Below are 7960 nucleotides of genomic sequence, written 5' to 3' on the forward strand. Positions count from 1 at the left end.
AATTCAGCTGATAATTAAGAAACCAAACCTTCATCATCATTTATGTATTTAAAAAATAAATAGAAAGGTGACTATGTTAGCCATCCGGTCGCTGCTGGTAACGCACGCCGGCCGTCCGAGGCTGTACATATATCGCGGTGCAGCATTTACTTCAAATAATTTTAATTTCGTCAATGTTAAAGTGTTAAAGTGCTTTTTCGACAACTGGTCCATAAAAGGGATATTTGGAGCTATATCCTTTGTTTGGCGTCGACCGAAGGTCGGAGTCGCCGGGGGGCCGGGACCACTCAGAAATGAGCGCGCGAGGAGGCAAGGAGAGACGGGAGAATTAAACCCTTGTCCTTCGGGAAAATGCACTTTATTTTACTCGGTTGCACGGCGCACGAGGTGCGAGGCACTCGAGGGCGCGAGAGAGAACGCGCGCACGAGAATCGCGAGCCGGCGAACGTACGGAGATCTTGCGCGTGCAAACTTCTGCCGTCGGATCGCGAAGAGGAAATCTTGAGCGGCACGAAAAGCGTGCCGCCGCGAGACGGAGATCTTCTACGCGGACGCCGGAAATCTTGTCGCGAAACAGAGTGCACGTAACGCGGCGCGGGAGATCGCGAGAATACTGCTCCCGAATGATGCGAAATCGCGAGAATCTCAGAGCGCGAGAGATGAGAATCTCTACTTATCGAGACGAGAGCGGACAGACGAGCAAACGTGCTAGAGCGATACCTTGCGATTGATGAGCGTTCAGAACGTTAAGAGAGCGAGAAGGCATACGCAGGTGCCTTAAATAACAAAGACCGTCGAATGTGGAGCACCGTGATTGGAGCTCGCACATCGGACGATCCTTGTTTGTCTCAATTTGAAGGATTCAAGCTGTGAAATTCGTCCAATGAGAATTGAAACGGTTGCTACGCGGCGTCGAGCAACGGCGACACGCGCTCTTGCCGCGTGTTGACATACGCGACAAAACCGTATGAAAAAGCGGTCGCCAGTTCGACAATAGGCACCGAATTCCACAGCTTGGATCCTGAACATCCTTATTTTTTCAAATTTCTCTCATTTTCATCAGTTTGTTAGTTGTAGTCTTATAATTTATTATAATGTGTTTATAGTAAATAATTCATTTAAATGTAAATTAGAACAGAACACGACTTCGAAAATAGTTTGTCGCTAAATGATGATTGTTTGGTTTCTTATTTATTTGAAAAGTTCACACGGTATATGGATTGTTTGTCACTTACCTATTCAGCTGTAATCTTCTTCTGTTGTATCTTTTCGTTGAGATGCGAAGCTTTTTGGACGATGCAGTCGCCTTGAATGCTCGCTTGGCCGCCGTTTTTCCCGCGTGCTTAGCAGAAGACGAAATACCAGACTCCAGTTTTCCACAATTTTCACACTTTTTCACAAAAACTCCAAACTATACACACTCCCGCTGACAGGCCAGTTCTGGCATAAAGCGTAATAAATAAAAAAAAAACTACACACACTCGCGTCACCACAAGTCCGTACACTTATCTTTCCGCGCTGTGTATAAATTGTTTAACAAATGAAACAGGAGTGATTCGCACGCGATACGAATGCGTTCCTGTCCATCAGTAAACTGAACGAAACAAACAACGCCTCAATTAGCTGTTGCCAGTTGCGTCATCGCCCCCCCCCCCCCCGCTACCATCAAATGTGACTTGGCGACGCTTGAACCTACCCCACTGATTCCGTTGGTGCACCAACGTTCCGTTGGTCTTTCGCTCTTGATTTGTTTGTCTGTGTATACTGAAATATGTATTGTATTTTTTAAACAATTTTTTTTATTTTTTCGGTATAGCCACCTACGATGTTCAAAAGTAACCCCCGAATCAAATTGATTTGTAGTCACACCGTGCCGAACAAAAAATTACGATAAAATTCATGGATATTCTACTTACTAGCATACATGAGTGAGATTTTTTCCGAATTTTAGGTGGAAAAATCGATTTTTACACAAATCCGAAAGCATAAAATGCCCGATTTTATATCAAACTTCTCGGTTGACCCCCTTATAAGTTTCAGAGATACCGGTTTTATAAAAATTCAGTAGTTGGATATTATTGGAACAGTTGTTTTTAATTCTTTTCAGAATTTTTGTAAATTGCATGAAAATGAATTTTTTCGTTGCCTTCTTTCCTGTTTACAAGCGTATTATGAGATAATAAACGTTTTTATATTCGGAAAAATAATGCACAAACTTAAAAATGCAATATAAAATATTTTATTTGCCCTATGTTTCAATATATCAACATAACTCCCAACAGTTTCGTCATTTTGAAAATAATATCTAACTACTGAATTTTTATAAAACCGGTATTTCTAAAACTTTGTAACAGACCTGGCCGCGCCAGGCCTGTTCCTAGCCGTACGCGCCCCGAACTCGAACCGCCCCGAACACGACCGACGGATACCGAGATCCGTCGGTACCCGCGAGCGCCCCCCCCCCCGCGATCCCCGCACCACCGAACCGATCTTGGCGGGAACCGGAACCCGCCATGATGCGATACCGTCGCGCCGGATGCGTGACGACACCGGAAAAACCGGCCGCGAACCGTACCGCACCGCACCCCCTCGCCTAGCAAGACGAGAGATACGAGGCGGAAAACGCTCTCTTTGGCTTTCCGCCACGTTCGCGTACAGACGTGCTTTTCCGATAAGATCGCTAGCCGCCGATACCGATCGCCCGATCACGACCGGAACCGTTCTCCGCGACGCCGAGAAGCCGAACGTTAACCCGAGCCGCTAGCGTATATTCTGTCCGCGGAATTATAACCGCGAGTGGTGCCGAAGTATCCGCGCGAGTGGGTAGTCTATGCCGGTTCTAACTCAATAAGCGAGGGTGGTCATTTTCTAGCGGGGTGCGGGGGGGGGGGGGGGGTAATCGCGCGGGGCGTGGCGTCATCGCTGCCTTATCATTTCCGCCGGCGGCCATTATGCCGTCGGCCATTTTTATTATATTTGGCGTTATCGCTGCCTTATCATTTCTGCCGGCGGCCATTATGCCGTCGACCATTTTTATTATATATGGCGGGAGATTGTTTAGCTCTTGCGGACGGCCATTTTTGCCGACCGCCATTTTTATTATAGTATTTGGACGGGAGATAGAGAGACTGTTTCTCTCGCTCTTACGTCTTCTTACCGCACAGCCATTCATTCGCTCTTGCCGGCGGCCATTTTTGCCGTCGGCCATTTTTATTATATTAGGGCGCCATTTTTATTATATTTGGGCCACCATTTTATTATGTTTGGCGGGAGATGGAGGGACTGTTTCTCCCGCTCTTACGTCTTCTTACCGCACAGCCATTTATTCGCTCTTGCTGCCGGCCACTTTTATTATATTTGGCCGACCATTTTTATTATGCCGGCGACCATTTTTATTATATTTGACCGGTCGTTTTTATTATGCCGGCGACCATTTTTATTATATTTGACCGGTGTTCGAGCAATCAGCTGTTCGGTGCCGCTGTGCGTCCGCACGCACACACGGCAAATTAGCGACTGCCGAACTTTGTTTGTATCGAGGACTCGGCCGTCGTCGCGGTTCGTCTCTCTTTGTCCCCGCACACTTCGGGCGGACCGAGTAGTTCGGGGTGCGCGGCGAGGGGAGAGAGCCCCGTCAATGTACACGGCAATCCGTCGAGCCCTCGCTCTCTTTTCCGAGAATCGCAGTGACGGTGATAATAAATCAGTTAGCTCTCCCACAAATTCCGACTTTATTTCTTGAACATTTCGCGATCGTAAGTTAAAGGTTCCAACGTTACGGAACCCAACGAAGATCCAAAACAACCGGTCATTTTTATTATATTTCGCGGGAGATAGAGGGACTGTTTCTCTCGCTCTTACGTCTTCTTACCGCACAGCCATTTATTCGCTCTTGCCGCCGGCCACTTTTATTATATTTGGTCGACCATTTTTATTATGCCAGCGACCATTTTTATTATATTTGACCGGTCATTTTTATTATATTTGACCGGTCATTTTTATTATATTTGGCGGGAGATAGAGAGACTGTTTCTCTCTCGCTCTTGCATCTTCTTACTAATTTTCGCGAGATGACGTCTCTCGTAGAACCACATCCTTTTGCAATCGCGTCAACGGTTTTTCATTATCACGTGTCAACGGTTTTTTCATTATCACAATGTTTTTAGACCACTTCCTTACGCTATTTATGTTTTGTATGTGTGTATGTGTGTATGTGTGTGAATGTATTTTTTCATAATATTACGTATGTGTAAGTGGCAATGAATACGAGACGTAGACGCGAAATTGGAATTGTCTCGGGCGATTCACCATGAAGTTTGCAGAGGTGCCCTCCTTACAAGCTTTAGCTGTGACAAAGTTATTCGAGCGCGATATTCGAAATTACTCCAAGGTGTATCAACGGATTTTCGATCGATATTTTCGCCTTCTATCGTGCAAGATTTATTGTGTTTTTCGCGTAAAATTTCCATTCACCGGTGTTCCATACGTAACAGCTTTCGCGTATAAACCGTTGGATTTGTTGCATGAAGTGAGAAACGAGTATATAGATCTTTTACAAGTGTTTGTTTTCTTAAAACCTAAATGGAGATTGAGGGCATACTTGGACAAGGCAGTGCGTCGATATCGTAGAACCGATTACGTTTACGAGGGAACGCTATCATTGAATGAACGTTTCATGCCTCTTATCATCTTAACTCCTCCTTTCTTACCGATCAGAAAACGTAATTTATTTTTAACGGATGACGAGGACGAGGACATCGACTACTACCACTATGATAACAACAACAACAACAACGACGAGTAAAAATGGCAGTTTTATCATTGAAAAACTTGGCTTGGGTTCACGTTTTAAATTAGTATTTGAACGGTAGTTTCTCCGACGAGGAGCCTCGGAAAACGTTGATAGAACGGTTAATGCGAATCGACGCGACGAGTCGCATATGTTTTTTCTACACGAAAAGATTTAGCCAAGTCGTGGCACCATGGCCCGCGATCGATTCACCGTCAAAGATATTGAATATTCTCGATATCATCGATACAATATCATCGTATATGGAATGTTTGCAATACTGTACGAGATATTTGTCATGTGCGAAGGACGAACTGTCGGTGGGCGTGGAAGGCTATAGCCGGTTTTGGGGGCCAAATCGGCCCTGGAAGGGATTTTATTCCAATTTCCGCCATTCGATAGCCTACCAAAAAAGATACCTTTCAGCCAAGTTTTAGCCCTATAGCTCATCTGTAAGGGTAGTTATAGAGGAAAAACGAAAATTCAGTTTTTGGCCCATTTTCACCATTTAATGACAATTTAAAATCCTGAAAAAAATCTGATACATTTCGGACACCAAACCACATACTTTGAGTCGTTTTCAGATTTTTCCGTTGTAAACTCTGGCTGTAAAAATCGGAAAACACGAAAAAAATCGAAAAAATGCAGATTTCATATGGAAATCTAAGAGTGACCCAATCAGAATTAATTTAGCAATAAGATATTGTCCTAAGTATTATGCTCAATTTTTTTCAAATTCCTGCGATTGGTGCGTCATAGTAGAAAAAAATAAAAACCACTTTTTTCGGCGTTTTTTCCGTGAAAAACCAAGTTATAATTATCGTAAAAAGTATATTATGTAATATTAAACATCTCTAAGTTCAGGGAAACATCGTCCAGACTTTAAAAATTGCGTAATACAAAAAACGACAATTATACTACGCAGGATATATCCCAATATTTCGAAGGTATTTTCAACGGCGCCGGTTGGTGCAGTAGCTATGGTCTCCAACTGCGGAACCGCTGAAGACTTTTTGGACCAGGTTCGCATCCCGCCCCGGTCCAATTTTTTTTTCTTTAATCACATGTTTTTTCGATTTCTAACCGTATGATTGTTGTTACGCTGTTGTAAAAACATTTTTTAACTATGTTTAAACTATTTTTTAATAATTTTCCGGAAAAATATTTTGGGAGTACTTTCGGCCTTTAGTCATCTACGGGCTGTATTACTTATCTACTTAACATTTTTTTTACATGGAATAAGTGCATCGACTTGTCTATTAAATCTTTTATCTTTAGTCGGTACTTTACTTATTGTTAATAATAAATCTAGTGTTGTATTGGGATCGCGAGGTATTGTTGTATCTGTTTCTGTCAAGTAAAAATATTATTAGGGATATTATGAAAACGATGTTTATGCTTCGAAAAACTATAACCATTGTTGTCTGAAAAAATTCCTGATGAAGGACATTTTCGATTCTGGACTTTGGGCATTTAACTGAAACAATCGAGCCGTGGACATTGCTTTATTGAGGTGTTCCAATAGTCTTTTCTGGTTTTTATTATATCTTTTACAAGCAACGAGCAGCTGTCGCAGAAAAACGCCGTTTAAAAACATATCTTCCACCGATATTTTTGATTTTCCGGAAATGACAGAAGACGATTTGAAGATACTTTTCACGGGATCATACCAATTATCTTAAGCTGTTTCGTATTTGGCCGAGATAATGGATGAACACGATAATAAAATTAATGTCCGTTATTTAATAGAAAATAATAATATTGTAAAATTCGAAGTAAAATAGCGACATACCAACCGCAAAACGTACAAATGCTACATAGATTATATACTGTTACGAGCCAGGGCTGCGAGCAACGCGAGAGGCCGGAGAGGGGTTGTTACCCCAGGAATATGGTTTCAATTTGTTAGTTAAGTACGCGGACGCACCCAATGCGAGATCGGGGAGCCGCTAGGATAGTTGACGTCGAGGACGCACCTGATGCGAAATCAGGGAACCTCTGGGAGGTTGGAGTCAAACGCAGACGCACCCGATGCAAAACCGAGGAGCTACTAGGAGGATGAAACTTCGTGAACGCACCCAATGCGGAATCGGGGAGTCACTAGGAGAGACACGCGGCGAACCCGATTTAAAGGAAGGTGGATAACTCACAGACGCACCTGATGCGAGACCAGGGAGCTGCTAGGATACGGAAGAACCCAATGCGAAATCAGGGTTCCGCTAGGATGGTATAATTTTCGTGGACGCACCCAATGCGAAACCGGGGAGCCACTAGGTTGGAGAAATCTTCGTTGAATTGAATCTAAGATTAGTAAGCCTCGTAACTTATATATAATTTAATGGATACAATCCGAGCGGTAAGATTGTATCATGTGGGAACGTTCAATTATTAGATTAGGATATCAGGCAATAATTAAAGGTTGTAGATTACGCGAGTTAACAAACAAGACAAATATATTCTGATTTGGAATAGTTACAAGTGTGATTGTTTGTGTCGCGAGTGGGTGTAGTAAGTGTACAATTAGAGAAATTGTTACCTAATGATGCACGGTGTTGACGCACTGGCAATGCGGGGTTAGATAGCGATTGTTGAATGCCAAATAGAATATATACCGAACTGACGGAATCTATAAGGTTACGAATTGATTCGAAAGGGACTTTAACCCGATCTCAATAGACTTGACACGACGTGACTGCACGAGTACTGAACCGCGTCTGAATCTTGACTGAACCGCTTCTCGACTAACCGAAGAGGATGAAAATGCATGGGTTTATATACCCTAAAAATGAGAGGGGAATGTATCTGTTTTATTTTACGGTCGCGTACTCGTATTTGTCGTTTCAAGTGAATTTGAGGTTTGCAGCTGGATCTTTTGTTTATAGGGGTAAAACGAAGGGTTAGCCAGGATGTTTCCTATCAAAGACTATCTTGACGAAACATTCCAGAAGGGGATGTTTTGAAGATTTCCAATTTAGGAAATCGTACGGTGCTGTTACTGAACCATGCTTCGTGCCAGTTGCGTCCAGCCGGAGTACAATCATTAAACAAGGGGCCTGTTGGGACGCTTTTCGTTCTCAGAAAAGAGATTAGAACTTCTAATCGAAATGAACGTGGAGAAACGTCTCCATACGTAACAATACCAAACACAACTGGTCATTCTGGTATAAAACG

Source organism: Halictus rubicundus, unplaced genomic scaffold, assembly GCF_050948215.1.
Source record: "Halictus rubicundus isolate RS-2024b unplaced genomic scaffold, iyHalRubi1_principal scaffold0059, whole genome shotgun sequence".
Classification (NCBI taxonomy): Eukaryota; Metazoa; Arthropoda; class Insecta; order Hymenoptera; family Halictidae; genus Halictus; species Halictus rubicundus.